This window comes from Oncorhynchus nerka, linkage group LG7 (genome assembly GCF_034236695.1).
Source record: "Oncorhynchus nerka isolate Pitt River linkage group LG7, Oner_Uvic_2.0, whole genome shotgun sequence".
In the NCBI taxonomy this organism is placed as follows: Eukaryota; Metazoa; Chordata; class Actinopteri; order Salmoniformes; family Salmonidae; genus Oncorhynchus; species Oncorhynchus nerka.
This window is the reverse complement of record NC_088402.1, coordinates 48,298,466-48,305,563: the sequence shown is the minus strand read 5'-3', so window position 1 is coordinate 48,305,563 and position 7,098 is coordinate 48,298,466. Positions and strand designations below refer to the sequence as shown.

At 45.8% G+C, this 7,098-nt stretch overlaps 1 long non-coding RNA gene across 5 annotated transcripts; it reads left to right on the top strand.

Moving 5' to 3' along the window:
- Nucleotides 1-1,315: 1,315 nt before the first annotated feature.
- Nucleotides 1,316-6,755, top strand: LOC115132593 (uncharacterized). 5 transcript variants are annotated; one of them, XR_010464359.1, is made up of 6 exons: nucleotides 1,317-1,686; nucleotides 2,176-2,222; nucleotides 3,205-3,301; nucleotides 3,483-4,920; nucleotides 5,042-5,210; nucleotides 5,358-6,755. It is a non-coding gene; the product is annotated as an uncharacterized LOC115132593 (long non-coding RNA). The 5 variants fall into 5 exon arrangements; XR_010464358.1 differs by having other exon boundaries at nucleotides 1,319-1,686; nucleotides 5,042-5,481; nucleotides 6,078-6,755; XR_010464360.1 differs by having other exon boundaries at nucleotides 1,324-1,686; nucleotides 3,483-3,620; nucleotides 4,766-4,920; nucleotides 5,042-6,755.
- Nucleotides 6,756-7,098: the final 343 nt, after the last annotated feature.

The window sequence follows — 7,098 nt, the reverse complement described above, 5'->3', positions numbered from 1 at the left end:
ATGTCCTTGAGTGGCCCAGCCAGAGCCCAGACTTAAACCTGATCTAACATCTCTGGAGAGACCTGAAAATAGCTGTGCAGCAATGCTCCCCATCCAACTTGACAGCTTGAGAGGATCTGCAGAGAGAAATGGGAGAAAATCCCCCAAAATAGGTGTGCCAAGCTTGTATGGTCATACCCAAGAAGACTCAAGGCTGTAATTGCTGCAATAAAGTACTAATGGGTAAAGGGTAAATGTGACTTACTTTTTTTTGTTGCAAAAGTCTAAACCTGTATTTGCTTTGTCATAATGTGGTAGTGTGTGTAGATTGAGGAGGAAAAAAATATTTGATCAATTTTAGAATAAGGCTGTAACGTAACAATCTGGAATAAATCAAGGGTGTCTGAATACTTTCTGAATGCACTTTAATAATTGCCACTCATTTTTAGGAGAGTGGCAGTGAGACAGACAGAGACAGAATGATGAGGGAGAAAGAAGGGAGAGAAAGGAGAATGAGGAAAAAGTCCTGACCTGTATTATGTCTTGGCCTTGCGGCTGTGGTCATATGGGGCGAGAGCTGCTGCTGTCATGACATCACCTTCTGCTGGGACACCTGTACCTGCTGTTGCTGAAGGTAGAGCACAATGTGGTTATAATATGGATAATGTCAACAACTCCATCTTGTCTTTCACTAACTGTACCTTGTCTTTCCTGCCCTCAGTCTCTTACCAGACAGACAGTTCCAACAGTGACCCAGCCACCTCGTTGCTGTCTGTGTAGATGCAGTTGACCCCCTGCTGGTAAACCATGGTGGTGGTTGTAGTGATAACACCTGCCTGCTGGTTGAACTCCTGCAGTGCCTCTAAGCTCTTATTGGGCAGGGACTCCAGGAACTCCTTCATCCGATACTGGGGACACTGTGGACCTTCAGCCTCACTAGCTCCTCAAACAAGCCTTCCATACTATTCGCTACTCTAAGGTGACAAACAAGATGCATGTAAATTAGTATTGTACCATAACTTACTGTCATGAAGGCATACGTTACAATGGCTGTACGTCAATGGGGTTGTGGAACACAGCTAGTCAGATTTGGTTGGTTCACAATAAACATGCTTCAGTTTTGGATGGAAAATAAAGTTTTAGTGGCCGTCCACTCACTGAAGATAGAAGGATCTAGATTCCTGTTCAGCAAGTGTTGCTTTCAGTATGACAGAACAGTGTGCAACGTTGAATTAAACCGAAACGTTACTGTACGGCCAGGGGTGTATTCATTAGTCGAACTCTGTTGCAAAACATTTGGTCTGTTGCAAAGGAGGGAACGTTTAAACAAAAGTCCTTGCAGCAAAGCTAATATAACAAATGATTCCAAGTAGATGTTTGCTGTGCTAATTCAAAAAAAGAGTCGATGTAAAAAATATATCCACAGGGAAATGCACATGCAAGATATTACCGTGCAGCACGATTTTAAATTGACACACCTCGCCATGCCCACCAAACGTACCGCAAACGCTGTTGAAGAACTGTGCACGGTTCAGTACAACCCGTCATGCAACGTAGCAAACGTGGAAGTGAACTGAACGCCCCTCAGGACTTTGTCAGTGGTTGAATCCAGGAACGTTACACATCAGAAACTAAAGGGTTATATTTGATGGCCTGGGTGGTCGGGATTCAGCGAATGCCTCAGAAACTCGCAACTACTACTAACAGGTAGGGCATGCGCTCGACTGAAAAGTCTTGCTTGTTTCTTTGCTCGAGCAGGTAGGTCAACTTGGGAGAACACCAGATAAAACGATCTCAAATTTAACGGGATTAAAACCATTGTTCATATTGTCATTGATAATGAACAAATGACAAATTTGCATTAGCTAGTTACTATTGTAGCGTTAAAGATGGGTTACTGGTGATGACTAACGTTAACTGCCTACAAAATAATGTGCAGCTCTTGAGCAAATAGAAGATGGCAAGTCAATGAAAGTACAAAAAATATATATAATACGGGGGATAGAATAACTAGTTAGTTTAGTATTCCAGATACTGTAACGTTAACTGCAGCTAACTCCCCTCCCTGCCTTTACCTTCTTCCATCCAACTTGACTGTTTGGATGGACACGCCCGTAAGAAGCGTTATTCGTGTGCATTGGAGTCACAAATTGTCTCTGTGCTCTTTTATTACATTCCCTTTTCTTTTCCACTCAGATTTTACAGTTACATTCCAGTCGCAGTGTTGCCAACTCATTTTCTGGGTAAGTTGCTAGAGGCAGGTTGAGTTGTTGCTAAATGACGTTGTGATGTTATTGCGTGATAACAATATCGTTACTCAAATTGACTGGCCATCTCAGCGAAAAATATGATTTGACATTTGTTCAGGTACAGACTCCCACTATTTGATGTTGTAAGTTCTTTTCAAGATCAAACATTCGTGACCAACTATATTCATTGGGTTTGGCTCGTCGAACCGTACTGCTGCTGCAGTCAGCCAACAATGATTTGCTGAAATTACTGCTGGCTGTGCACGAGCTGAGTACCAGCTGCTGACGTCACTCACAATGCACGTTTGCAGCCAGGCACGTGTGTTGTGACTGGGTGTGTGACAGAGAAAATCTTTTTGTGTCATTTAGAAGGAAAATTCGTGCATGTTAGCGTTTGAGTCACTTTTCAGAAGTTGCTAAAAGTTGCCAGGGTAGTCTGAAAAGTTGCTAAATCGAGCAACAAAATTGCTAAATTGGCATCAATGTCCAGTCGGCCAATCAGAAAGCGTTATACTGCGGTGTGATGCTAACGCGAGATTACACCCCTTCAGGTACCACGAAAAATTGATGTGTTAGTCATTTTAAAGGGGACACAACAGGCCACAGTGACATCCCAAGGGGTTCCTGCTGATTCTACGGAGATTGTGACAGCTGGTTAAATTGGAACACAGCCAGGGAGAGAAGGAGAAAAAGAGGGTGAGCTTGAGTTGGTTAAAAATGGCGGAGAAAAAGGGAGATGGTTTATTAAAGAAGAATGATAGAAAGTGAAAGCAGAGGTTGAAGACAGGAGGAGAATTAGAAGTGAATGAGGGTGAAGTATCGGAGGTGGTAGGTGTGGTGTAGTTCTTGGAGCCCGAGGCTTGGAGCCCGAGATGAGTCTGACAGAAGGAGTGTTTTTGGAAAAAGTGGACCCTTGCCCTTTGGCTGATCCATTTGTGGTTTCAGGGTGGGTAACCACATTGTGCTCTACCTTCAGCAACAGCAGGTACAGGTGTCCCAGCAGAAGGTGATGTCATGACAGCAGCAGCTCTCGCCCCATATGACCACAGCCGCAAGGCCAAGACATAATACAGGTCAGGACTTTTTCTTGCGCTCCTTGCTCTACTCTCTTTCTCCCTCATCATTCTGTCTCTGTCCCTGCCACTCTCCTAAAAATTAGTAGCAATTAATGCTGAGAGGATTATCCTAGTTAACCAAAATGTATATGGAAAAGATACTGACAGCAGACAACCCCTCTTTCACCCTCTCCTGTAGGTGCAGGTCAGGGGGCAACAGTAGGGCCAGGTGGTTTTCGTGCCAGGTCCTGCAGCTGCATTCCTCCACCTCCTCCCATCAACAGCTACAGGGGGTCACCATAGCCCAGCTATTACAGTCTGGGAACAGCGCCAACAGGTAAACACACACACACACAGGCCCACCGATTGGTGTACACACATAGCTAACCTTCAGCTGCAGGCCGGGTTGCTGGCAGCAGTGGCAGGTGAACAGCAGGTCCAGATCCAGACAGAGGAAGCTCTTTCCCCCACGCAGCAGCAGTATTCTCCCCAGGGGAGCATCATCCAGACCACCTCCCTGCAGCCAGCCAAGAAGTGTAAGGTGGACATGCCATCACAGTGTCCAATGCCCTGCCTGGTCAGTAGCTGGCCACTGTACTAGCCACCCCCAAGTTCAGGTACAGCAGCAGAGCTACGTGTCTCTGAGGCCAGACGTGTTGACTGTAGATCGCAGCCACCGGTACAGTGTTACAGGTACCATCACCAGCCCCACTGGAGAGACCTGGACCATCCCTGTCTACTCTTCCCCGCCAGGGTCACGTGGTCATTGTGGCATTACACACACATTGCCATCCCCCAGGAGGCACACAGTGCCATGCAGGTTGCCGGGGGAACTACAGTGTTAATGGCACACACTACGCCAACGCAAGTTCCTATTGGCTCGGGACATGCGGTTTCCACGCTGATGGGGTGGTCGGGGGGTCATGAGGAGGTGCAATACCAGACGGTGGTGGCCAGCTCTGTTTCCAGCCCAGTTCATGAACGGGAATATTCACATCCCGGTGGGCGGTGCAGGGGTACGGCAACACCACGCAGTCACTCATCTGGGACCACCAGCAACAGGTATTGCACACACAGAGAGGGGTGCAGGTCCAGGACTCACAGCAACTTTAAGATGTTACAGATTAGAATTCTAAAAGCCCCAAACATCTACATCTAGACCAAAGTTGTGGGGGTGACGAGTGGGGACTCTCAGCAACTCTATGGTACTACACCTACAATAGTCCCAACACCACAGGAGACAGGGATGGGAGGAGGGAAAGGGGCCCTGCTCCAGGGGTCAAAGGTGTCAGGGAAGAGATCCAAGGGAGGGATGGAGGTGGAAGTAGGAAGAGGAGGCGCTAGTGGCTGTGAGCTTTGACCCAGACATGAAGGAGAAGAGCTGCTGAATGATTATTTCCAGCTGAAGGTGAAGTTGGGGGATCTGTACACAGTGGGGAGCAACCGACCCACACTTTTAACACATCGCCAACATTTTCACAGGTGTATTCTTCACCCCAGGTGTGAGACTGCTGTTCCGGGACACCACGGAGTGCCGGTTCTCCTTCATCTGCACCTCCAACAACCAGATCTCTCATATCCAGGGCAGTTGGACCAGACCATCTACCACAACTTCCCGTCCCTGCATGCCCTTGCAGGTACCCCCTCAACTACCATCAACACCACTCCGGCTGTCTGTCTGATATCTATCTCGCTCTTTCAAATCCTTTATGCTTCTCTTTGTGTCTATCGCTCTGACATGTGCTCTCTGGTTGTCAGACAGCAATGTGGAGGCGGTGGACGGTGGACCCCAGTGGCTACCTGCAGGCTGGGGATTCACTGCGCACTCTGCCCAGGGTGGGCCCCAACGTATGCCTCAACCCTTCAGGGCAATTAAGGGTGCATCTTCAAAGTGTGCAGCTGAGGAATGGCTTTCTATGAACCAACTGTATGTAGTGGATTACTATGAATACATTTTTTGGGAAGGAGCCATGCCTATAGCAAGTCTTGGAATGAATAGGTGTGATGGAGGCCACCACTGCGAATGCATTATACACAGGCATAATATTAAGCGTTACCTGTGTTCCACCTCTAGGTGGACAAGATGGACAAGGCCTGTGTTGTGCCTGTGGACATGTGTGGCAGATTACTGAACAAGACCACAGCTGTGTGGCTGTAAACGGGCAGAAGAGCCTCACAGACAGTCTGCTGTGAGATTGGTGAGGATTCACCCTACAGTATGTGCTTAACAACCTCAAACTGTCATTCTGAACAAAACATCACTGATTGATGTTATTTCTGTGTTAGGGGAATTCTTCAGACAGCCATGGGGTCCTTATTTACCTTTATTTAACTAGGCAAGTCAGTTAAGAACAAATTCTTATTTTCAATGACGGCCTAGGAACAGTGGGTTAACTGCCTGTTCAGGGGCAGAACGACAGATTTGTACCTTGTCAGCTCGGGGGTTTGAACTTGCAACCTTGCAAGTCAGGCAAGTCAGTTAAGAACAAATTCTTATTTTCAATGACGGCCTAGGAACAGTGGGTTAACTGCCTGTTCAGGGGCAGAACGACAGATTTGTACCTTGTCAGCTCGGGGGTTTGAACTAGTCCAACGCTCTAACCACTAGGCTACCCTGCCGCCCAATATGCTCGGTGAGTGGCACAAACTAGGGGTCAGAATCCATTCTCTCTTCTGTTACCTCTACTCTTTATCTCTCTCTAATCTATAAAGGCTAACTTGAGACACCAGTTACTTGAACTTACACTAAGTCATGCATTGATGTCAATGGAGCATGACTCTGTCACACTCTCAGGTGTTCTGTGCTGACCTGAAGAAGTTCCAGAAGCTGACAGAAACACCCTCTGAAACAGGAGGAGGAGAAGGTCACGATAAAGGTAGCGGGAATGGGGAAGGACAAGAAAATGTGTAATAAAAAGGTCTGTGAAGAAAGAGGTGAATGTGGTATGAGGTCAGCAGAGGTTATTTGTTGATGATTTATGTTAGCTCAGGAGGCTAAACTGAATATCTGTTATTCTCTGCATACCTCTCTCGGGAGCAACTAGGATTGTGAGGCTGACAATCTGACCCTGTCTCCCTAGGTTTATGACCTGATTGCATGCAAACCAAGGTCACTGTCAGTGTTTTTTTTCCTGATTACTTTGTAGAATGATGTAAGACGGATATATAAATGTGATAGATGTCATAAAAGAGACAGAGTTCACTCCGAACCAGACTTTTATTGTCTGTCATATATTTCTGTGTTCAGGCTCTGAACTGAAGGCTACTGATTCCTTTTACAGTGATTCATGTCTGGGAATTAAGCTCTACAGGTGTGGGTAATTTTACTCTTCTCTTTTTCTCTTCTTTACATAGGAACTAAACACTGAGAAAGTATCTATCTATTATTTTCTAGATCAATGGACCACCAAAAATACTTTGTATTTGTAACAGTTTATTTTTTTACAATGAAATAAAAAGGTTTTGTACTCGTTTCCTTTGTCAGTGATGTGAGATTATGCACACATTTTGATTGTCTAGTTGTGGATGCTTCCAGTCTTTGGACACCCCTATATTCATATTCTACCAATGTAGTAGAACCAGGGAAAAGGTGGAGTGTCAGAGGTGACTTCTAGATGGTGAAAAGATATGGGAAGATTCTTCATCACAGCATCATATGATTTCCTGGGCCAATTACTTTTAAATATTACTCTACTTAATATCACAATGAGTGTTTTGCTAAGTTTAGGCTACATTAAAGGGTCAATCTGCAGTTCAAACCATAAAGTTGAGGGTTAGGGCTGGAAAAATGTAACCACTCAAATTCACAAAAACAT